Consider the following 27,812-nt stretch of genomic DNA (forward strand, 5'->3'; position numbering starts at 1 on the left):
CATGCACAACATAGTTTGATCATTATTGCAATAAATGCGATTTTATTTTTTCAGCCATAATGAACTCTGAATTCGAAAAAAACTGATGCATTTCACGAGAAATAATTTGAGACCATCGAGTTTCGCGACTACAGTTTACCGAAAAAATTATGCAATTTTTTAGTAAACTTTTTAAGAAATAATCCGAGACTATTGAATTTCGCCGCTGCTGTTTACAGCATACGAAGCGTCTCCTCAGCTGCTGACATGAATATCTTCGATCGATTTGAACCCAGGCCCTCTGGGTGGGAAGCCAGTACGATAGCCACCGCACCATCTCGATCCCTATTCTAAGTCATGCTGTGTGAAATGTTTTTTCAAAAAATCTATTTTTTTCGATTAAAAAAATTCAAAAAATTAGATCCAAATCGAACCAAGACTATGTTACTTTCTGTATATTTTCGCAAAACAATTACAGGTAGAAGTCCTTCCTCCGTACACTATTGGTGTGATGCGTCCCTGAAAAAAACTAATTAATTTTCTAATTTGTACATTAATAGATTATATATTATATATATTTAACATTTTTGCATCATTAAGGTCGGATTGGGAATAATCCACATTTTTACAGCGTATTTTCAGCAGGTGTTGCAGATGTTTATTCATTTGACATCTTCATCTACATCTACATAGTATCCCCCGCAAGCCACCGCAAGGGCATGTGGCGGGGGATGCTGGGTCACCACCCATAATTAAGAATAAAACCGCATGTAAAATCCACAAATTCATGCCAATCTACAAAGACAAAATCGCATATAATCATGCAACAACCTCAGGCACGGTGTTCCATAGTTTACCCAAGGACACACGAAATTATTTACCATAAGTGTTATTGCTAACAGTGGGAGCGTACAGTTCCTTAGTTATATGGGTTAATCTTCTCTACATTTCAGTTTCAGATGGTGTTTTTTTCGTAGAAATACTTGGTATTTGTTTCTCTCTTTCATTAGTTTAGTTTACCCATCCATATAAAAATATGGTAGGTCGCGGTAGTCCAAGGGGTAGAGCGTTGGATCGGAGGGGCCCGGGTTCGATTCCCGGGCATAGCACTCAGGGAACCTGCAGCTCCACCCAAGCTATATGATTTTCCGGGTACCAGATCTTCCTGAGAAACCATAACCGGCGCAGGGAAAGGAACTGGTCCCCCTACGTTGATGTGTGAATTTCACACGCCGTCGGGCCATTTGTGTTTTAAATATAATATTGTTGCTTAAGTTGAGAGGAGGGAAAATTTTTCCAAGATTTTTTCGAGCAATCACACTCGTCTGATGGAGGTGGAAGCCTAAATTATTTTGTTATATGCATGGCGTTCGGCGCAAAATAATGAAGTTAAATGGCGATTTGGCAACGCTGCTCGCGCCGTCAGACGGATCCCATCCATAGTCGCATTCCCCCGCGGTGAGGTCTACGATTCTGGGAAGCGCCTCATGACGGCGCGGCGTGACGAGTGACCCAATCCCGAGTGAGTGAGTGAGTGAGTGGTGGCCGTGGAGGCCGGGTACACTCGCTCGCTGACGCATCGTCCCAGTGGCCGCGCGCGGATGCGGAAGTGAGAGTGAGACGCCAGAGGACAGCAGCCACCCACCTCCTCACGCACCAAATATCCATCCCTTCGCCCTCGATCGGATTCGTCGCTTTTCTGCTCCATTTCCAGTCAGGATCAATACGCGAAATGGAACAAATGTTATTTTGGGGTGAAATCGACCAATGAGGAGGCCCTCGGGATCGACAGAGAAAGCAAATGAGTCTAATTTGATTATTTTCATTTAGCAAATGAATCAATTCCCTTTCAAAGAAATGGGGAGCCGCACCTTGGTGGGCACGAGTGGATTCATCGCCGCAGCATTCGCTACTAAGAATAAGCTCGTAATAAATAATATAGGGATTCTTGCTACTATTTATGCAGTACAGTGCTGTGAGTGTTTTCAATTTCTTAGCATTGGTAGCAAATTCCTTGCATGACTTGCAAAAGATGGGCCTGCCATTCCTACCATTAAATATTTTTGGTCTTCTGTTCTGAGAAATTTTTGCACTTGCTGCTGATGGTATAATTTGACCGAAAAAAGTAGTTCGCTATGGAAGTGAAAACATTCTAATAATTTAGGTTTTTAGAAAATGGTGGGGGTGCAACAGTATCAATATCAATAAATTAAATATTGTATATTTAACTTAACTTTCCGTTTTTTTACACGCGTTGCTGTTTTGGTTTTCGTCTGCATTTGTGGCATCAGAATTGACAAATAATTGCATGCGTTGTGTCATACCGTTGACCACGTTGTCTGACAACTGTGAAGTGGCCTTCTTCAGCAGTTATTAAAATCGATAGCCATTTTGTCCTGGGTCATGTCCCTTTGTCCCATGTTAAGGCTCTTTGCTCTTTCTTATTTGTGATATCCCCTCAAAAGTAAACAGCAGCATAAGGCTAGCAATGTACCACCGCGGACGTCATTTTCTGGGATTACACGTGTAAGTGGATATGCCATCCCCTTTCCCTCGCCCTTTAAACCCCCTCCCTCAACCCCTTCCATCTGGTGCTTGTCTCCCCTGTCATACACCTTTTCGGTGGATTCGTGTGATGCAGGTTCTTCGAATTTCTTCGTCGCCACTATCAGGTGCTGCTTATCTCTTATTCCCTTTAATACCCGAGGAAATGTTCCTCAAAATGAACAATGCCTCTAAATAAACAATGGATTTGAGTTAACCTGCGTATGAAAGAAGGGGATGGTGTAGCTGAAAATGATCTTTTTATTATTAAGAATTTTATGAAACGTGGCACAACCGTTTGGGATCCTAGAACACCCTTTGCATATTTTCCACGTGTTAGGTTCTTTCAAGCAGAATTTTTGTCGGAATCTGTGTGCGTATGTCGATTCAATTTGCCTTTTCTATTAATCCCAGAACTAGTTTACAGTGGTCGAGAAACCGTCAACACTACAGAGTAACGAAGCTGTTGAATACCAAGTTTTGAGGATCAGTGGTTTTATGATGGTTCTCCTAATAAATTTGTCAAGTTGCAACATATGAAAGGCGAACTGGTTCACTTTTTAATAAATGAAAAATTAATTATCCAACAACGTAATGTTACCTTAGGCCTTTTGTTCGCCCTGACAGCATACCTGCCGAGGTTCTTGCCTCCAGGAGTGCCTACTTGACCTTGTCTGGGGGCGTATACACGAAATTTTCGTCGTGCGTACACGGCAATAGGATTTCACACGAGTCGTGAGTCCCGCACGAAGGGGAAGACCCATCGAAGTCTGAGGGTTCCATTTTTTCTATCGGGAGAGATTCATGTAACATGTGATGGCTCATAATGAAAAGAGTTGGCAATTTCGGCCTTCAAGTACTCACTCAATATCTCTGGGAAATCAGTAAGAAAATGCAACTTTCATATAATTTTTTACTCCAGTAAAACCATACAAAAGCTTTAACGAGTCCATTCAAAAATCCGCCATCACAAGATACGTACACCTGACTGATATTTTGCGATTTTGCAAATTGTGAATTATGGCTGATTTTATTAATCATTTGATTGTGACTTGTGATTTGGGAATGTGTCATTTAGAATATTTTACATGTTACCATCTATATCTCCGCATACCAGAGGCAAAATGAGTGAGATATAAAGAATAATATTCACAATGTTACCAAGCTCAATTTTTTGTCATAATAAAAATTCCCAGTCAGAATTTCCGTCGCAAAAGAGAATTATTATCTGGGAGAGGAATTTGATCGTTGAGCCAACAGGTTAGGAAACAAAGACGAACTTAGGATGGCAATGGAGGCGAGGCGAGGGAGTCGCCTCGAAGGCAGGGAGCGAGCTGAATCCGAGGAAATGCTCATACAACGCGTCGAATATAGCTGCCAACGGGAATATCCCCGCTGCTCATCATCCATTCTTCCGCTCACGGCCGGGGCTCATGTTAGTGGACTCAATTTTTCCCAGGAAACTTGCTCAATTCATTGATAAAAATTTGATACTGAGAATTCGACTGGGATTAAGTACGATTTTCCCATCTGATTTCGCCCCGTCGCATTAGGTGTCGAAAAAAACGACGATTTTTATTTGCATACACGAAATTGCATTTTTGTTCCTCAGTTTGAGATGAGAAATTTCCATGGTAGGTCCAAAAAGTTCGATCCTGAGTTCAGACAAGCGTAAAAAAATTGAAATTGATTTATTTGCTGCGTTGCTGGTGAGACCGTATCACGAGGACTGCAGTGGCGTTTTCAGACGATAAATATCTAAATATCCTTCGTGATTTCATATTTTGGCTTCTTTAGCTCTGCAAATTGGCGATGGATGGAATATTAGAATGATTTTCCTTTTCAAGCGATATCAAAAACGGAAAAAAAGTGAATTTGGCTCAAATGGAATGTCACCAGAAGTAAGAAATTTTTTCTCAGTCAAAAGGGGAATGAAATGGGAACTAATATGATTCACGATGAGCCATTTCTAATTTTAAACACAAGAACACTTGGTATTAGTAGTTTTTAGGGGAGGCAGGACAGAGAGGCGAAGTCATGTGCGCTATTAGGGATGGATAGGAGAGGAGGAAAAGTGGAGAGGAACCCGGCGTCGGCTTTGGCCTACTCTAAACGAAAGACGCCAAGGGGTCCGCAGCTTAACGTCTCATCCGACGGCCGGCTTACCCAAAGTGCTCTCCACAAAGCACCTAAGGATCTGGATAATACCGAAAATGATCTGCCGTCTCCAGGATTCGAACTCGGGCCTCTGGGTGGGAACCATTGGCCACCGCACCATCCCGATCCCATTTTCAAACGTTTCCACCCAATTCAGCCTTAATCAGCACTGAGCAAGCAATGCCTACACGTAAGCTCAAGAAATGGAAAAGTCTCATTTTTCCTAGTTATTTTGCTACATTCCCATGTTCAATCTTCATTTAATCATGTTTGTACTCATCCCCTATTAACAGTATTCATTTGTGGGCTTTATTTTATAATTTTAATACATCTCGGGAATATTTTTACTTCGACACACGTACTGTAACTAATCGAATGAATGAATTCTTCCCCTTGGATGACTTACCGGGAAATCGATCGGCAGTGCCGCCGACCTCCGAGGACTTCCCGTTAGCCCGACCGACATTGCTCAGGAAAACAAAGGACCGACAAAACGCAAGCATAACTTGCCACCACAGCGAATAAATCCAGTCGTTTCGCTCTCATCGAATCCGAGGAAAACCATTAAAAACACCACCGCGATTTAATCTGCAAGTCAACTTCTATCTACCAGAGGCAAATATGGAAAAATGGCTGGGTTTAGAATTGCAAACACTCTTAATAATTTGCCGCTACGAATACCGCTGGCGGGTTTTCAATTAATTTAGTGAATAAAATCTTACGGTTACAGTTTTTGTTAACATTAATACTCACTTCTTGTATCAGTCAAATACGTACCTCATGGACAAGAAATATCTCGTCTGACCTGGAATTAATTAATTCCAATGGAAATCGTAGGAAATCCTCTCATGAAGAATCTTTGAGTATGTACGCAGTACAGGGCTGCACACAAAATTAAAAACATTTGATTAGAACTACCCGGGTTATTTTTTAATGTGTGCAAAAGTTAATTTTACGTAATGAATGGAGTTATAATAATAAAGGAAAAATTTAACGTATTATTATCATGATTTTAAGTAACTCCTTAGTCATATAATGGAAAGCCACGTGATATATTGTATTCGAAAATGATTTTTGTTTAATTTTCGTAAAACTTGATCTCCAATGTACTGCAAAAGTGAGCTCCGACATGAGGACGTATCGCGAATCTTCGCGACATCCATGTGGGCACCGCCATTTTCGATGTGATTCCCGTGCTTTTTTATCAATCGTTCCGATATTTTTGTGTAAAATCTAAACTTTTTAAACACGAACTACAAGAGATCCTGCGCATATAAACTCCTTTCCTATTTCCGTTCATTTTGGCAGAGAATCAAATTATCCCCGCGAATAGGAAGTGGGACAATTTTCATTAATTACGTATTGGAGATATTTTTAATCATAACAGCGTAATCACCTTTGATGTGCATCGAGAAAAATAATTTCAATGGTTATTTACATATTTACCAATGATACCAATCAGTTAAATTGTAGTGGCCACTTGCCGACAATCAACATCCTCAAGCATCTAAAAATCAACCGTTTGTACTAAGAATTGAAAATAATATGCGCCAGAACATTTTTTAATTACAAAATAATATTTTCCTCTCGACTTTGCTCAAATATTGTTCACCTAAGGAGAATCTCCGATATTATTTTTACGTCCTTCCTGAAGGTTTTGCCCATTGCTTGCATCCATTTTCTACTCTAGAAATCATTCTTCCCTCATTATCCGGCGAGTTTATGAGATTTTTGTAAATGATGTATCAAGTCACACAACATTTTAAAAGAAGCTTCAACGATGGAATAGTCACAAAATCACGGAATCGGGCTTCAATATGTACAATAGGCGCGGAAACATGGTTTTTGAAGTAAGATAATAGATATAGATTGGAAGACTTTGAAAAGTAGATATGGAGAAGGATGGAGAAGGCGAAGCCATCAGAGAAGTGTGTGCCAAGATGGTCCCCAAAGTGATCTCGGAAGATCAGAAGGCTGCTCGTGTGACGACCTCGCACCATCTCATGGTCCGCTGTGGAAGTGACCTACAGCACCAATATGGCACCACAGGACTTCTTTTTGTTCCCCAGAATAAAAAGGATCTTGAGACACAACCACCATTTTGGAACGTTGGATAACGTTAAAGAGGCCGTGACGAGGTGCCTGAACTAGATCCCCGTCGACGCCTTCCAGGAAGCGCCCCGCGACTGGCGGAGGCGCTGGCATCGGTGAGTCGATGCACAAGGGTGCCATTTTGAAGAATTTTAGCGGTTTGTACATGCTTGGTTTGCAAAAAACTTTTCCCTCAATAAACACCCGAGGGAGGAATTCGTAATCACCAGTTGGAAAAAAATCCATCTATAACTGATTCGAAGATATTTTGCTGAATTTTATGTGCACAGATTCTTTTTTATGCTGAGGAAGCAAATGTATCTACGGATAATATAAACTTCTTGTTTATATGAAGGAATGCGGAAAAAATGTCAACAAAAATCAGCACTATCAACAAATCCATGAAATACATTGACGCCGAGCCATAGTTATGAATGAGAGCATGTTAGCAGAGGCTGCATCAGACAACCAAGCAAGAGAGCAGCAGCAGCGAGTGGTCACACAAGTGTGATTTGAGATGCGGCCAGACAGAGAGAAAAAGAGTAAGGCTATCCTGGAAATAGGAGAAGGCAAAAGCCTGCGTCGGCGCTAATTTGAGAGGAAAACTCCGGAACGTGACGGGACAAGTATATAAATGGACGGTAGCGCTAAAATAAATGACACGCGAAGATTTTATATAACCAATCTACGATTCATCGTTTGACATGCTCAATTGATCTCATTATCATTAATCTTCCTCCAGGCAGGTCCTAACTACTCAGGCATTTTTCCACATCTTATGCCCTCCCCCCTTCATTGCCCTTTCGAAGACACCAAGCATTCCCTTCTCTGTGCGAAGCATGTCCGAGCCATTCCTTCTCTTCACGACGGCGGTGGTCGAGCTCTCTTCTCCAATTCTCCTCAGCACCCCCTCTTCCCCGCCTCCACACCCCCCCCCACCCCGTGATCTTCTAAATATTTCTCCAAAGCCACAATTCTAAGGAATTTCTGTTCTTTTCCTATCATTTGTCCTCAATATGCCATACCTCATACCCGTGTGGTGTCACGCTCCACGCATAACGTTTCACTGGCCTCCTCCTCAGTCCCAAATCTTTCCTGTTACTTAATAATCCGCATTTCTTCGCGTATGCCACTTTGGAGAAGTGGAGTGCACTTTCCGTCGGAGTAGGTGTTATATTTTTGGGTCCCTTGGTGCCTACAGCTAAGAGTGCGCAACATGCCGGCGCCGGGTTTCCTCCCATCCTCCCTCCGTTCCCTGACCATCCTACCCCTATCAAATCACCCACGTTTATCACAGGCACAAATGACCTGAGCCGTTGCTCGCTCCCCCTAACGGCTATGTACTGCCACTACTTGGGTGGGAGAACGCACCACTAGCGGTCATTATCAACGAGGGGACTGGAGCGGTTGATTGAGATGGCGTCGTGTAGATTTCTTGCATGTGATTTGCGATTCTCCTCACCGATGGTGGTGTGGATAAGCGCCGTTCGGGCATTTCATAGCTGCGTCCAAAGTCGTTAGGAATTGGGGCGCATGCTTTCGGGCGACTTCGAAATGTAAGACGCTTAATGAAAAGGCAACTTCAGTTAGGACACCTTATGCAGTAGAACTGCCATCCATGTAGCCTGGAATTAGGAATTATGAAACGATGATGGAGGGTTGTGAATATTTTGACATCGGAGGTGGTTTGTGCAAAAATGTTTTCAAGTTGAAATAAATTACGAGTTCACTTGACAATTCATCCGGTAGCTTTTAATGAAAATTTTCCATTTCATTTTTTCATTATGATAACTTATTCTATTTTTGGGAATAGTTCCGTATTGATTTTCTCTTATCGGACTATATTTACTCTTTATAGGTTATCCGTTTTGCTTTTATTTACTGGGTCAGATAGCATTTCATATCGGTCATTTTGTACATTTTATCTTGCAATGGAATTATCCCCCAGGATAGCTTTCCGGTTATTAATCCTTATCATTCATTGTTTTGAGATATGCTTTGTGCCGTGTGAAGTTAATTGATATTTATGCGTTTGTCTCGAAGGTTTCATATTTTTAAAGTTTAACTCGGTATCAATTAACTTTCTCTCCTACAACTACATAGTCTTTGTCGGCAATTTTTAATTTTTGTTGGCTTTATTACTTTTTGTGCTTTTTTCTATGCAGTGAAACGGTGACTCCCTTTGCCTAGCCTCGGCGAACGACCTATGATTACCCAGCTGCATTAATTTAAACACATATATTTGTACTAAGGGCATTACGAAGTGCTTCTTACACTCTCCAAACACAATATTACGCTTGAAAGTTGTTTTCCATAATCTGTATAAACGAAAATAAGATTTAACAAGAATCACACAGACGAGACGTGGATACCATGATGGTGGTATCGCAGGAAAATATGCGCGAATACGAGTGAACAGAACAACTTAAAAATATGTTCTTTATCAATATGTCCTTACGCTGCGATGTTCAATATCCGCTTACCCCTACATTTTGAATGATTGTATTCTATAGCTTGATAAAATGAAGTTATTACAGGAATTAAAGCTACAATCAGGCGGAAGATGCAAAATTTGTCTTGCCTTCTGAAAAGCTCTTCACCAAAAATAATGTCATCGACTCAGCATTTTTGCACAAGCTATCTCGAATGTCAAAGTATTTACGTTCGTACATCATCTGGGAATTAGGCTGTGAGCCACTTGGGACGCGAGGAAAACGAGCGAGACTTAGACTTAAAGAAAAATTCAGAATAAACAAGTTTAACAATGACACTAAAGGAATTATTATGGCCCCACACTACTTGGGTAGATGAGACCACAAAGATAACATGAGGGAGATGGACTCCAGCACAAATAGATACACATATTCGTTCTTTCTCCGGAAATCAGGAATCATAATTGTAAGAAATCGAAGTCACAATATATATAGTAAATACATTCGATTGACAAGTGAGGACAAGATTAAACGTTGCGTAGACTTAGGTATTTCCGTAGTTGCATGTGCATGTTAGTTGATAGTCTATGTATTTGCTTGCGTGTGAGTCAAAAAGGTTTACGCATCAATACCGCATTCGCCTCCGCGGATTTTGATTGGAATTAATTTGTTGGTTTTGAATGTGGTTTTATTCTCTTTGACGGGTGGTGACCAAACACCCCTTGCCACGCGCCCTTCCGCCCGCTTGCGAGGTTTTGTGTGGACGTAGATGTGTTTATCTGTTTATTCCCTGTTCTTAGCTTAATAAATGGCACTATTGCTGCGTAGGGTGTCCAAACTGAAGATGCCTTTTCATCGGGTGCCTTACAAGTAGACACCTAAAATCCCTGGCACCCTAATACCTAATCAGTTTGAACGCAGCTATCCAGCTGTATAATACATTCCCGCGATGGCGATAACTCTTCTGCTGATTCCCACGATCCCGGCACATGACATTAGTGGGTCGCAATGTGGCGTATTTAAGATACACCTCGTGTATCCTAAATCCGGGGGCCGAAATAGGCGCCTAAATATACGCCTTCTTGCTGCCTAACGAGTTTGGACACCCTTCAAGATGGCGTCCTCCTTCAAACTGAGCGATTCGGGCGTCTAAGTGGCGAGTCTGGACGCAGCTTAAGTGAACGGCGAGGGGAGTGACGGGAGACAGGATGAGCCGAGAGGAGTGAAAGGAGAGCGAAGTCAATTACTTGACGCGGCCGAGGAAGAATTTTCGGGGAAGAGAGGGGGAGGAGGTCGGTAGAATAGTATGGGGAGGAGGCCGGAGGGGAATGTGCGGAAAACTGAAGGAGGCTGATGAAGGGAAGTTAATAACGGAGGACGAATTCAATTATGGAGCTGGATTTGGGATTTTTTGAGCATCTGGTGGGTTCTTCCGGGGCAAGGTGGAAGGAGGTTCTTTGCAGAGAAAAGAAAAAAGAGGGTTTTTACCGTTACTATTTTCACTTACGTAATTCCGCGCCGAGTGTCGAGAATTCCAGCCGCCTATGTGGAACCCGTTCAGGTGATCGGTGGTGAGCTCTTTCAGATTCAACCTGCATGCCCAGCTTCTTTCCGTCCTGACCTGTACACTGAGAAGATGCATACATTTCCTTGCGTGGAGTGCACTGAAATCCCACGAGGTAGAAAAGAGAGAGATCACGTCCAATCAGAACGGCAACTCCTCCTCCGTGGGTTTTTCTATCAAGTCTGTGAGTGCTGGATTGTCGATAGTGAAAGTTTATGCGTGGTATTAAGTCCTCCTTGAAGAAGATTGACGTGGATGTGGTTTTATTTTCTGTGGCGTAATGAAAACGTTGGTGTTTATTGTTACATGTTTACCGTTTCAAATTCCATGAGATAATTTTGAGCTTGTTCCTCATTGTGGGATCAGGCATGATGCGTGCAGATTAGAAGACGCTGTATCAGGATAAATATTGCCTTTTCTTCCTTCGTGGGCGCCTCTCGGCGAAGCGTCATCAGACCGCGGAAACAAAGTGGAGGAGACAAGATTGGGAGTTTTCTGGGGGGGGCGTGGGCCGAGGAGGATAGGGGGTGGGGAGGGGAGATAGATAGGGAATCGGGTTGGAATAGGTCGGGAAATTGAGGGGCGGAATTCATCACGGGTGCGAATGACCTGGTAATCGGGCGGTTAATGGCTGTCGGCATGAAGTTCACCTTGATAGTGTTTTCTTTTCATCAGCAATTTCTTGGCTCCCCGATGGATTCCGTATCCCCTGTAACCGAGAGGCTCTCCTGGCAGAGGGTTGTCAAGAAGTCACAAAGGAAAATTCGTTTTCACTATCGATGACACGACAGAGAAATAATTAATCGGCCGAAACAACCAGAGGAGCAGTATTAAAACGGTATTAGTCCAGCCGGTTAATAAATGAACATATATCACGGAGATGGCGATAGCTCAGGTCCAGGCATACTTGGTCTTCGTTTGAGGACTTCTAGCATGGTTCAGAACACACGGGTTTAACGTGTTAAAGGTTGATTACAATTAATAGATGTATTACAGAAGTTGAGAGTAGAGGGGAGGGATAAACCGATCATTCGAAGCCAGTCCATGCCTCAGACTTCACTCGAACATGTGTGGTGGAGGGAGTCTTGGGATTAAGATGGGGCTCGCCACTATCAACCCTTCTCTTCAACGCAGACGCGGACGAAATGTTGAGGATGGAATGGGAATAACTGAAAGTAGGAATGAAAGCAGATTCATACTTTTGTTTGTATATAGTCAAGTGTTACGCGTTGAGCCAATCAACCGTAGGATCACAATCACACGTGAGAGCATTAGAAAATTAGTGCGATAGATATGGAATGGGACGTAATCTAAGTAAGACGAGGGTAATACACTTTTCAAAATATAGGAAGGCTGTGTTAAGTCATAGTGCGCCGTTCGATAAGACCTTTGGAAATCCAAGAGATGGTTCATTCATCATCATCTGGGAGTAATTTCCGAGTTTACTGTTTTTCTCGCCTCTCTCGATTGCAGAAAGCGCCTTCGAGGTGGCTTATATATGATCTTCATAATTGCCGCTGTAAATAACAAAACCAAACAGGTAATTAAAAACGTACGTTTATTTTATCTCCTGGAAATTTTTATATATGGGTCGGGATAAAATTTGTCCGCTACAAACATTCCGAAGGGTAATATTTTCTATGCATACGGACCGAAAAAATACGAAGATAGTAGCTTACCAATTCTATGTCGCCAATGATAGTAGACGGTGTTTGCGGAATTCAAGTTTACGATTGTGAAAAACCTGGATTTTCCAAAATGAAGAAATTATTTCGCCAGCGTAAGTGAGGAAAGGGCATCGATTTTTTCTTCCTAATTTAATGCACGATAAGCTACCACCGAATGACATGTGCCTTCTTTCTTTAGCCTCAAGAACGCTGAGTTTTCATAAACGGCGTCCGACTCCATAATGACCCCGTTTCTCCAAACAGTCCTAACGGTTTCTCTCGACCCAGACATCTTGACTGGGATGCGCTGATACGGCGAGGACCTAACGTGCACTCAACACGTTAACGGGCGGTTAACATTCAATTTTTAGTCAACTCAAGTGCATAGTGACGTCATCTTCGAATGACACTAGGGTATTCTTAGTTTGTCTCTGTTGATCGCCCGTCGAATGATCAGTTTCAATTAGGTTACCGCTTCCTTTCACCCTTTCCACGGGTAGTATTGTTGCCCTGAGTTCTTGTCTGAAGTTAAACGCAACGGTTCGATCTATCTTCTTAATGCAAAGCTATTCCTATAAAATTCATCACATCGAATCTGAAGATGATTCCAAGTAATTCCCCATGAAATGCAATAAATTTAATTTGTTGGATTGCCTTTTTCGTAACGTTAATTTCGTGCGTTTCTACGCTGCAGCATGTTTTCTCAGCTGGGTACAATACGCACGGTGGCACATTTGTAGTGATAGTTTAACATGGTGTAAATTGCTCGAATGGTTTTCTCCCCAATCTAAAAGTACTATTGTCGATAATCCATTAATTTTTACTGCTTTTTTTAATAAAAAGTCGATTTTTAGTGTTTATGGTCGGCAAAGAGGTGTTACTACTTCATCACTGTGGCTTCGTAGCTGTACGTCCCCGCTGGCCATAAGTTCCTCTCACCTGAGGCAGTGCTGGAGAAGGTTTTCACCTCACCCGAGTTCCTATTTTCCGGTGCCCATGGTCCCCTCCGTTCCAAACCGAGAATTGAGGAGGATCTTGACAATTGGGACTGGCCCGGTGAGGGATAACTTGGAGTCCACCCTTAATCCCAGTGTACGACATTCACCTTGGTCATTTATTTCGGCTTGGGGATGGTAGGAGTTCTCTATGTACGGCTACACAGCCCTGCTTCTGTCGTACTTCCTTTCCCATTGGATTTCCTTTAATAATTGTTTTCAATTCTTAGAAGATTTTGGTTTTCAAGTTAAATGGCGTCCCTACCCATGGACTACAAACTTGACGTGATGGAAGGGCTTGTACGTTCGGATAAATCCTATAAATGTACGGGTGGGAGCAACGACAATTGCTCCTGGTTTGATCACCAATGCCCCAGATTGACCAAAGGGTAGTCCTCTTGGCGTCTGTTCCTCAGTGAGTTGGCGGTTTGAGTCCTGACAACTTCAGAACTCGACCATTGGGCAGTGTGTCGGGCCGGGCAGCAGGAAAGGGAAGGCATTCAAGGTCGTCATCCAACGAAATCCTTGCAAATCGAAACCGACCGCAGCAGATGCAGATAAGAAAACATAGAGGAGTACCACACTAGTTAAAATAAACACTAGGGATGGTTGGAACAAGTTGAGGACGGGGAAATTGGAAAATATGAAGCATAGAGATAGAGGAAATATAGATATTTTGGGGCTGAGCGATTTGAGGTGGCAGGATAGCGGGGATGACTGAAGTGATAATTACGGAGCAATAAACAGTGGCGTGGAGGGAAGTGAGCAAGGAATAACTATAGTATCAAGCAAAATAGCAGGAAGAAACATAGTAAACATTAAGCAGGCTAATGCTAGAATACAATTAGTGGAAGTAGAACTGAACCAAACAATTTGGTCATTGCTTAGGTCTGCATACTACCGAGCAATAATAGGGAGGAAAGGGTCACTGCGGGTAAAGGTAACAGTGGGTGATTCTGGAGGGAAAGTGATGTGTTCTATTAATAAGACCTAATTTATTACGCTCCAAGGAAGGAGAAATGGTAGCGAGGAAGAGGACTATTGTTTAGGAACAAGGAAAGACCACGGGGAGAAAGCAATAGAGTTCTTCAGAAGACATAGTTTAACCATATCGAATACTTTTTTTAAACACCGCAGTTGGCGTAGTTGTGCATGGAAAACTCCCACCGATTCAGACGGATATCTGTTAGACTATATTATTACTAGGCACAGATTTAGGAAAAGCGTGAGTGATTCGCACAGTATACTGGGAGCATATGCGGTTTCAGATCATAATTGACCACTAATGAAGTGTGACGTCCGATACAATACCATAAAACAGGATGAACGTTTGAGAAAACGGAGTGTTGAAGCAGGAGGTGGAGAGGAAAGAAAGGAGCACCCTAAGTCTGGAGAGAAAAGTGTGACTGGGGACTGAGAGAAAGTGGAAATAAAAAGGAAATATGGGAACATCAAGAAGAAGATAACGATAGCTGCAAACGAAGCGAAGGATAAGCTAATAGGAATAAGACTAGAAAACTATGGTTAAAAGACCAGAAGATTAGGAAGGTACTAGAGAAAAGGAAATGAAAAATTTAAATCAGAAAATAAGGTTTAAGAAAGCAGAAAGAGTTGAGCACTAAACTGCAGCGGAAAATAATGGGGCGAAAGAATAGTGTTGGAAGATGGGAAGGTTGGAAGGCGCGAGGATATGGAAAGTTTGCAAAGGAAGGATGAAACAGGTACGCTGTACAGGAGGGCGAACAGACTCTCTGGTGTAAAAAAGGTAAAATCCGTGCAAACTACGTGTCCCGAGTGTTGCCATAGCTGTAATAAAATCGCTTATAGAAAGGAGTGTGGAGTACGGCCAAGATATATTTGTTTGCTTTGTACATTCGCTGGAGGTATTTTATGGAGACAATTGGGATGAATGAAGGAATATATAAAATAAGGTAAGAATGCAGGTAGAAGAGAAGAAGAATGGAGGGATAGGCGCCTTATCCGAAACCTGTGCATATCTGAGACCGTACTCGTACGGGTGAAAAATGAAGATTTAGGATGGGCAGTGTTATGCAGGGGATTTAGGCAGGGGAGTCATATATCACCCGTACTTTTCCACTTGTAAGCAAATTTTAGAAATGGCACGGGAGGAACTGGGGGATTGGAATGAAAGTCGGTGAAGAACTAATAATATCAGTTAGATTGGCGAATGATCAAGCTATAGTTAGCGAGTCAGCCAAGGGTTTGCAATCATTACTGAGCGTATTGTGAAGTCCGTGCGATAGATATTGGGATTTAGAATCAATATGAACAAAATAAAGGTTTCGAGATAGAGGAAGACATTGAAATAGGAGTCATAAACTAGAGCAGGTCATAAACTGGAGCAGTTTACCCATCTCAGAAGTTTTTTGGACCGAAATGGTGAAAGTAGTGGGGGCAGAAGAAGAAGAATTGCGTTAGGCTTAAGAGCTTTCACCAGGAGCAGGTAATGGATGACGGGGATGTTGATTTAGGATATTAGAAAATCCTCGCTAAAATGTTTATATGGAACGCGGTTTTGTGCGGCGCGGAAACATGGTCGTTGACTGAAAGCGGTTGTGGTGAAACTGACAGAAAATAAAGGAAGGGCATGTGGGGGAGAAGAGAGAATTTCCGAAAGTCTTCTGAAAGAGGCAGGAAAGATGAATGCAGAACATTTTCATTGGCGATGGGCTGTTGAAGAATATGATGGAACAGGAGAACATTACGAAAGCGAGGAAGGGGTAGATGCGTTGGACGGACTGAATGGAGGAAGGAAGGAAACGGAATTGAAGAAGGGTCCAGGGTATTTTCGGTTTCCAGGTTGCGATTTGCTGGGAGAGGCTCAGAAATGTTCTCTTGTGTAATCTGTGTCTATCCAAGACCTACCTTATACAGTATAATACCACTAATAATTCAATTAATGCGTAATCTGGGTTTAAGTATCACTTATTTCGCCAAACTGCAATGCTTAGACGCGAACATTTATCAGCTCCTTCGTTCTGATACTGGTGTAATACTTAGTTAATTAAAAATTGGCAATTTTCCACAAAATAATTTTTTTTATTCATGCGACTGGTTTCAATGAAACTACATCATCGTCAGGTCTGACGATGATGTAGTTACGTTGAACATTACATTGTAGTTACATTCACCTGACGATGATATAGTTACATTGAAACCGGTCGCATTAATATAAAATATTATTTTGTGGAAAATTGCCAATTTTTCATTAATTATGATACTCCACCATATCACACCTGAAACGTCTCTTTGTATGGTGCAATACATTTTTGCATTTCCAAAAATATAATCTCTTTAATCTTTAATTTAAAATGAACGTACCTACGGTCGTGAAGCAATGGAAAACGGAATAGCCGAAACCGTACACTTGATTGGCACTAGGTTCGTTTAAGGGGGGAGGTAAAAAGTACAAGGGACAAGTAGGGGGAAGTTGGGAAACACACACACGGTCACTTGGGTGTGCTTGGGAAACAGTGACTCATATGTCCCTTAATCACTCACAAGCGATGCAAAAATAATAAATGAGGAGACAAACTTAAAGCCACTGTTTCTATGCCAATCAAGTTTACGGTCTCGGTTATTTCGTTTTCCAATCATAAATATATTTTCTTACCTTTGAATTTGAGGATTTGTTTTTCCCAATAAGATAAGGCTCTGCAACAGCTCAGCCGGAAATATGAAAACTCGCTGAGGCTCACCTAATTCAACAATAACGAAGGCCAACTTATATCACGACTGTGAGATCAGACTAATTCATCAAGTTTGAATCCAAGGGAGTCTTGGCAAAGGAATATCTTTAGAGGTGATTATGAATCTCGACGATAGAGCTCATTTTAAGGCGAACACAGCTCCACCGATTAAAGTCACGTTCTGGTTTATCACTCTGCTTTGGTGTTGCTGCGTACTCAAATCTGAGGGAGTACGTATTCATCCACAAGGCTGACTTTTCTCCGCTTTTAAAACCATATTCGAATTAAATCGCTGACTCACGAAGAGTTCGTGCTCTTAGGTCTGAGTGTCGGCGCTACGCGGAGTCTCGCACTGAAGTTTTATGCCTATTGATAACAAATAAATTGGCCCCATTTGGTCTGCCATAGGCAACGGTTTTACTTCTCCAACATGACGGTTGTTTAACATGGTTTCGCAAGTCCATTGGAGTGGATCATTCGTAAGACGATATTGCCACGTGAAAAACCAATTCCGTGATTGGAAGCTCATGCAATTGACTATGCGATCAAAAGCAGAACGTTCTATATCCGATCACGCGAATGATCGAACTTGCACAGCACCAAAAATGTCCATGTTTGCAATTTTCGATGAGAAATCACTTCCTTGCGGTGCATTGAGTTCCACTTGTCAGGGTTTTAAATCAAAATTGATCCACATCAATGCAGATGGGTATCGTGTTTCTGTAGCATAAATGCAATCAGTATTTTTCACGTTGCATGTAGCATAATTTCCCTCATATTCCTTCTTCCTTAGTATACCTTTCCTAACTTCCATCTGTATTTAATCATAAGAAGTGGCATCTTAGGATAATATTTTTGATTTAAGTTACTTACAATAAGTTAAGTTAAGAAAATAAATATGAAAAAACCGCTTAGCGCAACGTAATATTTAGTTTAAATTATTACCTAATTCGAATTAGACGAGCAAAGTTTCAGCATTTTTTTAATTCTTATGATGTGATGAATGCGTGACTCAAGATTTTCGCGATGATTCAGTCAACTGATGTTTTTAATTTCATCATAATAGCATTTATGTGCGTAAGCAATTGCTGAATCGCCGCGTCAAACCCATCAATGTCACGTGATTGCGCCGGTGTCCCTTTCTCCCTCAGGCCGAGCATTGGAATCGCACTCCTACCTTTTCGAACTCCATGACCAAGCTGCACGTATGCGTCTGCATGCACTTGGTGGACATTTGACTGAGTCGATAAGACAAAAAAAATGACGAGTACCAGCTCTCAACTCTCTGCGTTCGGTCCCAAACTGCACCTGACGCTGTTTAAAAAAAAAATAATTTAACAAGTACGCAATGCGTCTCAGAGGCCAGCCGAGCCTCAACTGAAAATGCCCAGTAATGCCAATATGCCCAATAATGCCATGCGTCCATTGAAGCTGGTTTTCGTGGGTGGAGTAGGATTCCTTCGGCAGGAGGGGGAGGGAAGAGAGTCGGAGCAGGAGCTCATTAATCACCCGAGCAATTAGAGAATGAGAGCAATTAGAGAGAACACCTAGTTTGTTTGTGATACTACGACACCAAGGCTCTGGTAATGAGTACTTATGAGTGCTTGGTTTTTAGGAAACCTACTCTCGGTAGTGTTTTTCTAGGAGAGATTTCAAAGCCACGGTCTTTCGGGCGAGTGTATATCAAGAAACGAACGAGAGTATAATATTTATATTTAGCAGTTATTGTTGTCATTGCGGGAGACGGCCGGCAGCTGAGGTCATTTGCGCCATTAGGGATGGATGAAGGGTGGAGAGAAACCCGGCTTCGGCATTAGCCATTTGCATGTTGCATGATAGGTCGCCCCCTTTCCATGCGGTTTTTGGTGGTTCGCGGGGTGCCAGGTGCATGGAGAAATAGAGGGAATATATATAGAATGGCTGGTGGCCTACTACCCCCTGCCACACGTCCTTGTGATGGCATGCGGGGTATTGTGCAGTTGTAGCCTACTCTTAGCGAAAGGCGCCAAGGGGTCCGCAGTTTAACGTCCCATCCGACGGACGGCATACTCACTCGAAGTGCACTCCGCAAAACACTTCAAGTAGGAATCGGGAAACCACTGAAAAAGAACTGCCGCCTCCAACGTTTACATATACCTCACCTCAGTTTCGGGTTCCGCTTTCACCCAAAGGTCCCGGGTTCGCACCATTTACGAATAATTAAGAGAATAAGTGAGCACTTCTGTGTTACCTAAGCAGAATATTTTAGTGCCCCATATTTAGGTCCGCCATTTCGATCTCACGTGGAATTATATTCTCGGCTGACTACGAATAATTGGCCTCGGCCACTTCTGAAATTCACCCTGCGCATGAAAAATATGTGCGATGATGTATCCGATACGAATCGCAAACGCTTTGTCATTGGGGGCATCGTAATTCCAAAGCATTGCAAAAAGCTTATGCTAGATATTTTGGCATGCGGAGAATCGCGTATTCGTGTTCAGTTGTAAGACCAGCATTAATCGGCGAATGATCCTATAAAGCAAAACTTCGTTTGATAAAATTAATGAGGATTTCGTAAAAGACGAGAATTTTCGCATTGCCTTTTACATCTTATATTTCCCTTCGTGATACAGCAACGATCAGTGTAAATACCATTCAAATGTTTTCCTGAAATTATCACTCGTGCGAAATATTATGAAAAGAGGCAGATGTTGGGAAAGATAAATTCGATTCGTTTATCCTAATAATTCATGAATCCAGCGTACAAAATACACACTCCTCCTCACAGAAGTTAAACCTCCCGGTCATTACGCCTTTTCCTTCCGTTACTCTCAGGTGGGATTCGTGCAGTGCCGGCAGAAATTCAGAAGGCCGTTCAATTGCAGTCTGTTATTCCCCTGGGATCATCTCTGCTCATTGCGGAAGGAAGTGAGTACGCTTGATCACCCGTCTCCTTGATATGAGATTTCCGCTCTCCGAACCGATATCCTTCACCATTCCTGCATCCCGCGCATTTATTTGCAAGCCTTAATGTCTAATATAATTTAAGCAATGCGGAAGTCCACGTGAAACCTGCCTAGTCCATCCTAGCGTTTTCGTGCATCTCATCTATAATAGACAACGATGAAATGAAGACTGCCGCCTTGACGAAAAAAATTACTATTGTCCAATAGGTAAGTCACCCCGTAGAAATCTTACAATCAAATCATATGGTAGATACACGAGCCATCAGATTCATATCACCTTCGCGCCAACAATCTCAGAGCAGAGAGGCCTTGGCTCTCGCAGTGGCGAAGAAGGCGTCGGAACTCGATGATATCTTGAATGTTGAAAAAAAGTGATATCTTCACTTCTGGGATATTGACGTAAATCAACAACCGTGAAAAAAATGTGATCTTTATTCTAAGTTATGGCAGTAATGATATACTTCGATGCAGCAGCAATCGGTGTAAATGCGGAGTGCTTGGAGCGTCGCTTTCTAGTAAGCCAGCTATCCGTGACCCTTGACACAACTACCCTCCGGTCCAAAACCGCTGGACCGTAAATCTCGAAATAATCCCTCCGCAAAGAATTGTGAATGCATAGGTAAACCGCCGGTAATTATACTATTGCTCATGCCTTTAGTTGAGAAAATTCGCAAAAGGCCGTCTCTCGAGCTAATTCGCGGATCAACGCAGAAAGTCTCATGCGCAAGGTAATGTCTCTTGCAAAAGGCAATGTCTCGTGCAAAACGGTAATGCCTCGTGCAAAAAAAAACGCCCTCGTGAGCGCGAGGCATGGAACTTGACAACAATGGAAGCCTTTTTACTCGAAACGGATAGAGCGAAAGTTCCGTGTCGCCCACGCCTTCGAGAGGAGCATGAGCATGATAGAATGTTTTCCGGCTTCTCTGTATCACCATATTCTCTTTCCAGGGATTCTCCTCCATTGCAGTCATCAATCAATCATGAAGATGCCACGGCATGGGACGCAACACGTTGGGAGAGCAAACAAACACGGAGAAGCCAAAGAATATTCCGCGAGGGAAAAAAATCCTTCGGAAATGAAAAAAAGCCCTCGTGAAAAGGATCCGTTTCCGTCCATCCAAATGGAAGGGTGAGCTTGGCGCCCCGCCTCTCCTGCGCTGCCCCTATTGCCGTCATCCCGATCGCAAAAGCCTGCGTACTGCCGTGGAACGATCTAATCCGAAGTCATTTGCGTAAAGAGAGTACAGCTGCGTCCAGACTGGTTATGCAATTGGGAGCATGCTTCTAGGTTGGTGTCTAAATGTAAGTCGCCTAATTAAAAGGCAGCTCGAGTTTGGACACCCTACGCAGTAGTACTGCCATCTATGTGGCCTACAATAAGGAATTAGCGTATGGAATTTCACCCAAGGACAGCTTTCCGGTTATTAATCCTTGGCATTAATTCTTTTAAAATATGCTTTGTGTCGTGTGCAGTTAATTCATACTTATGCGTTCTTCTCAAAGGTTTCATATTTTAAAAGTTCAGCTTGGTATCAATTACCTTTTTCTCCTACAACTACATATTCTTTGTTGGCACTTTTTAATTTTGTTGGTTTTATTGCTTTTTGGGCTTTTTCTATGCAGTAAAACGGCGATTCCCTTTACTAAGACTCGGTGGACGATCTACCATTATCCAGTTGCATTAATTTAGACAGAGATATTTGTGCTAAGGGCATTAATAATTGCTTCTTACAATCTTTAAACACAACATGACCCCTGAAGGTTTTTCTTTAACGTGTTTAAACGAAAATAAGATTTAATAAGGAGCACGCAGACGAGACACGGACACATTGAAGGTGGTATCCCAGGAAAATATGCGCGAATAGGAGAAAACAGAACAACTTAAAAATGCGATGTTCTTTGTCATTAAATGAAGCACCAAACCAATAAATATGCACTTACCTCTACATTTTAAATAGCTGTATCCTGTAACTTGATGAAATAAAGTTATCGCAAGAATGCAACTACATTCATGCGGAAGACGCCAAATTTCTCATACCTTAGAGAAGCTCCGCCTTTGCCCAACTCGCGTGAATAAAGCCCTTCGTTTTTTCAACGAGTAAATAAAGAGTACCCTCTCAAAGAAGCAACCAATGTCATTCTGGCCAATATATATTAGACAATCCCAAAACGGCATTTATTCTTCTGTTACTTGTGTCGCTTCTAGCACTTGGCATTATGTGGTGGCAATATGGCGTATTTAGGATACACTTCTTGTATTCTATATCCGGGAGCCGAAATGGTTGCCTAAATTTGCGTCCTTTTGCTGCCTAACAAGTTTGGAAACCCTTCAAGATGGCGTCCTCCCTAAATCTGAGCGATCCGGGCGTCTAACTGACGAACCTGGATGCAGCTTACGTATGCTTAGCGGTAGGTTGGGGAATGAGGGGGAGGGGGGTCACAGGAGCGAGAGGAGAAGAATCGGGGACCGAACCGTTTGCAAGCTACTCTCGTGTTGAGTTTGCACAATTGTGGTAAATTGGGTACATTTCTGGAGAAGGCAAGGTTTTCTAAGTGATCAGAGGAAGGGTGGAGAGACCCGGTGCTTCTGTCCGCCTATTTTCGAGCCGCTTCACATGGTCAATCGTGACAGGTGATCAGCTCGGTCTGATAGGATACGGCACCATACATATACGAGGTATGTACAATAAATACGCGAACTGGTGCAATCTGGCGGCCATGACGCGGACTATAGCCCCGCCCACTTGCGACGCTAGTTGCCTGAGTCCCAATGAGCCGTCTGTGCTTGGCGGATCGTCGAGCTGTGCGTATGGGGCAAGTTATGTTAGTTTCTGTTCTCCTTGTTTTTACTGTTTGTCGAAAATGGTAATTGACGAAATCACGGAGCAACGAATCAACATTAAGTTTTTTGGTGAAGTGCGGTAAAAGTTATCAAGATATTACTGAAATTTTGACAGCTGTACACGGTGATAAAGCTCTGAAGAAAACATCCGTTTTCAGGTGGATCAAACCAAACAAAAAAATCAAGAAAAAGCAGATCAAAAATCAAAGTCATGCTCTTAGTTTTCTTTGATATCGAAGGTGTTGTTCATGATGAATTTCTTCCTGAAGGACGATCAGTAAATGCTGAGTTCTGCCTTACAGTTCTCAAGCGTTGGAGAGATCGCGTGCGTCGTGTGCGACCGAATTTGACCGAAGGCGATGGATGGATCCTTCACCATGACAATGCACCCGCACATTCAGCATCGATGAATCGCCATTTTCTGGCAAAATATTCAATCACCATCCTTGATTATCCTCCTTATTCGCCAGATCTCGCCCCCTGCGACTTTTCCTTATTCTCAAAATGCAAAAAAGTGATGAGGGGGCATCACTGGAAAGATGTGGACACAATAAAGCAAGAAACGACGAGAATACTAAAAATCCTAACTGCCGAGGACTTCCAAGGTGGTCGAAACAGTGGAAAAGAAGATGTAATAAATGTATAGCAACGAATGGAGAGTACTTTGAAGGGGACAAAATCGATGTAGACTAAATTTTGTAAAATAAAGTTTTTAGGACTTCAGTTCGCGTACTAATTGGACAGACCCCGTGTGCCACCGGGTTAATGCACGCGGTAATTCAGCGTCTTGCAACTTTGAATGTCGTGACATGATTGATAGCTCCCTTAAACCAATTGCTCCTCATTAGTTCCTCTTTCCTGTCTTGGCTTCCACCCGTAATTTACGTCCACTTCATTTACATCGCTATAATATGACTTCCAAGTGCGCAGTTTGACGGATACAATTTAAAGTGAAAAGGAATGAAGGTGTGAGTAAAAAATTTTGGAAATAGCAACGTGATGACCATGTTTCTACGTAGCCAAAATTATTAGAAGTATTTCGAGCAACCGTAATACCCATTTTTATGCGTCCCTGTTACCATTGAAAAACATTATACTGCCTCTTAAGTACTACGGTTTCCTTTGAAATAACCTTTCAAAGGGTTTGTGAAAACTTTTTAATGGTATGTCTAATGCGAAAAACTTCATCAAAAGTTGTTTCGTTTTTAGAAATGCCCATGGTGCAACACTGGCTCCACCTCGATGTAAACGTGAAAGCGCCCGGCCTTGTTAACACTCGACCGTTCTACTCGCAATGGTCGACTATCGACCCAACTATCGGCCTATTCATTATCGACTACCTTACAGTGAAAGTTGGTTGTGAAAATTTGGCGATGGTGATAAAAAAATAACATTTGTCCTTTCTGAGCGGCTTTCGGATCGCCTGTTGCTGCAGAGGAAGTGAGCAATACGGTTTCACTGACCCTGAAACAGTGGATATGTCTAGAAAACAGGCTCCGGAAATGGATTTTTCCTTCTCAGGGGTCCTTTTCGTGGCCAGTAGTTTTCTTCGTGAGCCTCCTTCGGGTGATCTTCGCCAAAGGATCTCTTCGGGACCAAGCGAATCTCCCTCCAGTTGTATCCATTCTGGTCGAACGCCGTCTTTAGGAGTTGGTGTTAAAAGGGCAACCTTGCTTTGTCTGCAACGGATCGGGCTCAGTGGAGGAGGGTGGAAAGTACTGCTCTCCGCTGGGAGGGATGGTGGTGACCCCGTCCATTCAAAGAGAGGCCGCGTGTGTCGGCTTCGGATACACTCGATGTCCCGGGGTCCCATCTTTCTTGCGCCGAATCTGGCTGTCGAGGAAGAACAGGCAGGCTGTGGTTTCTCTCCATCTCAATGGTGAACCTACGTTCGAGTGCTGGTCTTCCATGCAGTTCAGAAAGGGCATCTAGAAAGCGATAGAAATGTTTTAGTTTCTGCGTCTCTAAGGAAAGTTCACTATCTTCAAAACCTTCTCTTAATGAGAGAGCACGGTGGAAGCAAGAATTACGGAGGACACGAGATTCAATAGACTGAGCGACGCCGAAAAACCAGCCATTGCGGATCGCTGCCGCACTAAGGACAATAGGATTCTCTTCGCCTCTTCTCTGCACTAGAAACTTCAGCCGAGATACGGGATACGCCCTAAGTCAAGAACCCTCTGCTTAATAAAATAAAGACAGCAAGGAGAAGGAGAATGAACTTGAGCGGCAGTCAAATCAGGAGTGACCTGAGCCCAAGCAGAGGATAAAAACGTTCGGCAAAAATGACCCTCTCTCAACACCCAGAGGATGATGATGGAGTCAGTCATCGAAACGCCGGCACCTCGCCCCCTAACCCGGCAGAAAACCAGAAAATACTTCATGAAAAGGCATTAGATAGTTCTGTCTGACGAAAAACTCACCAATCTCGACGCCCTTGGTACAGAATGACCATTTCCTGATCTAATTGACAATCAGGGCCGCTGCCTATGAGATTCCCACTCCTCCCCAAATTAAAAGAAACTGACAAGAGATTTTCAGCCTCTCCCATAACGCATTCACCGCACTTTTTATCTCTATAACTTCCGCTTGAGAAAATAACAGTTTCAGGTGTAACAAGGTGGAAATCCTTCATGATGAAAGATGACACTGGGCTTTTCCACAATAAAAAGTTTTATTTACCAGAGAGTATTACGCTCTACGATACCTAGGCCGTAGATAAAACTGTTTTATCCGGAAAGGCCAAGGGTCTTGTTTCGTCCCGCTTGGACATTGTTGGTCAGTCCGATGGATCGCCGACACCTTCGCAATCGCCTTTTCCCTCGCCTCCCTCCCAGACCAACATCCGCCTCCTCTCCCTCCCCTCACACGTAGGTCACGTCCTCCTGCTAATGAAGTAACGGAACACAATACGTAGAAAATGAATGCGCAACCGCAATCAATTGGAAAGCGACATTGCAACTTTCTATTATCCTGCGTAAAAAAATGCGACAAACAGAAAAGACAAACGGAAGGAAAAGTTTGAAGCTTTTCTCGGATGACGATTCTTTCTGGAGAATTCCAAAGCAGCTGACGAAAAAGGATTTCACCGAAGATCTTCGGCACTATAGCGTGCTTAGTTATGACGTCAATGAAAGTCTTTGCGCCAGCATTTCACCGCACGCTTATTTTAAAACCAACTTGGGAAAGATGTGAAGACGATGGGGGTTCAGAGGGTGTTGCCAGGAGTGTATTGTTTCTGAACGCGTTCTACCCGATCACGGAGACGGAAATGCGCCTGGAAATTGAGCTCCCAATACCAAACAAGGTGCCCGGGACTGGACCACATCTCCACCCGGCACATTCGGAATGCACCACGCTGTTTAACTTCTCTTGCTCTTTTCCCAACTCGTGAAGCGTAAAAAAACTTGGTTTATTCCGCAAACCAGGCAAAGGTCCTTCAATCCCTTAAAATACATACGTGTCCTATCCCTCATCTTTCCAACTCCTCAAGTCCATCGGTTTGCAGGCTATGCATCTCCCGAGGGTTTCAACGCCGTCAGCACACGGCCTTATTGGGCGTCGCCAAGGCCTTCGACCAGGGGTGGCACGAGGGCCTCTTCCTCCTGCTTTTCAGAGCGAATGTTCGTGGTCACTTGGTGGAAGTGAATCAGAGCTTCCCCTCCGAACGCTCGTTCCGATTCGCCGAGAAAGACGCGCTGTCGTCCGAAACAAAGATGAACTGTGGCATCCCCCAGGGCACCATTTTGTCTCTTATTCTCTTCAATAACCACGCCATTGATCTTCCTTCTCCTCCACGAACACTCGCTTTCATATTCCCTGGCGACATCGCCAACGCAGCCAGATCTTGGAATGGCGATTCTGCCTTTTACAAGATGTAAAACCTTCTTTCTGTCATTGATTATTGGACCGTCACGTATAAAGTCACGACAACGGCGCCAAAAGCGTGAACTTCCTCGTTAACGTTCAGAGAAGACAAAAATGTACTCCACGCAATCTTTTTAACTGTCGAACTCACCCGTATTCCAATGAACTTAATACACAAATCCTTGGGGATAAGAATGACCTGCCCAAATTTTGTTCGTATCCGTTGACAAAAATATAGTTAAAAAATAAACTCGTTTTTTCCGATCGCATAGCTCCGACGTGCATGTCAATACCAGGATACGACTATATTAAGAGATCAGAAAATATGTAATAACTGCTGCAAAAGAAAGTTTATGACGGAAAAAAGATGGAAAGAAGGAAAAGTACTGTCCCCAAACGGGTGTAATCGTTCTATAGAAATGCCGTCAATCAATGTGCAGCTCGATTTTTTATTGAATATCCGAACTAAAGTTCAGTGTTGGTCAGTTTCTAAGAGCCATGTGAAATTTACTGAGCGACCCATGGTAAATATTCTGTGTTTCTATTTTATGTATTGAGTCATATTAGAGGAACACAAAGATGAGCTGAATGGTTGGATATGTAAACGACCAGTTTTAACTATGGAACTCACCCGCAAATATAAATGTCCTCCACACAAACATTTTAACTGTCGAACTCACCCGTATTCCAATGAACTCAACACACAAATTCTTGGGGATACACTTTGACAGCAGAGTGATAATGGCCAAGCACGTACAAAATGCCTGCCATTATGAACCACTCGAGGCACTATAGCCCTCCTGTCCCTGGCGAAGAAAATTTACCCTTTTTCAGGCGGCTACCGAACGGTGGCGATATTTCCGGCAATACATCCCCCACACTTAAAAACCGCTCAGAAAGATACCAAAATAAAATATAGTGCCACCACACGACCCAACGGAGACACGTATGCTGGATGACCGTGGTGAGACACGCACAAGAAATCCCAAGAATCCACGTTTTTGACTCGGCTTCAG

This window comes from Hetaerina americana, unplaced genomic scaffold, assembly GCF_022747635.1.
Source record: "Hetaerina americana unplaced genomic scaffold, ioHetAmer1.1.p SCAF_12, whole genome shotgun sequence".
NCBI lineage: Eukaryota > Metazoa > Arthropoda > Insecta > Odonata > Calopterygidae > Hetaerina > Hetaerina americana.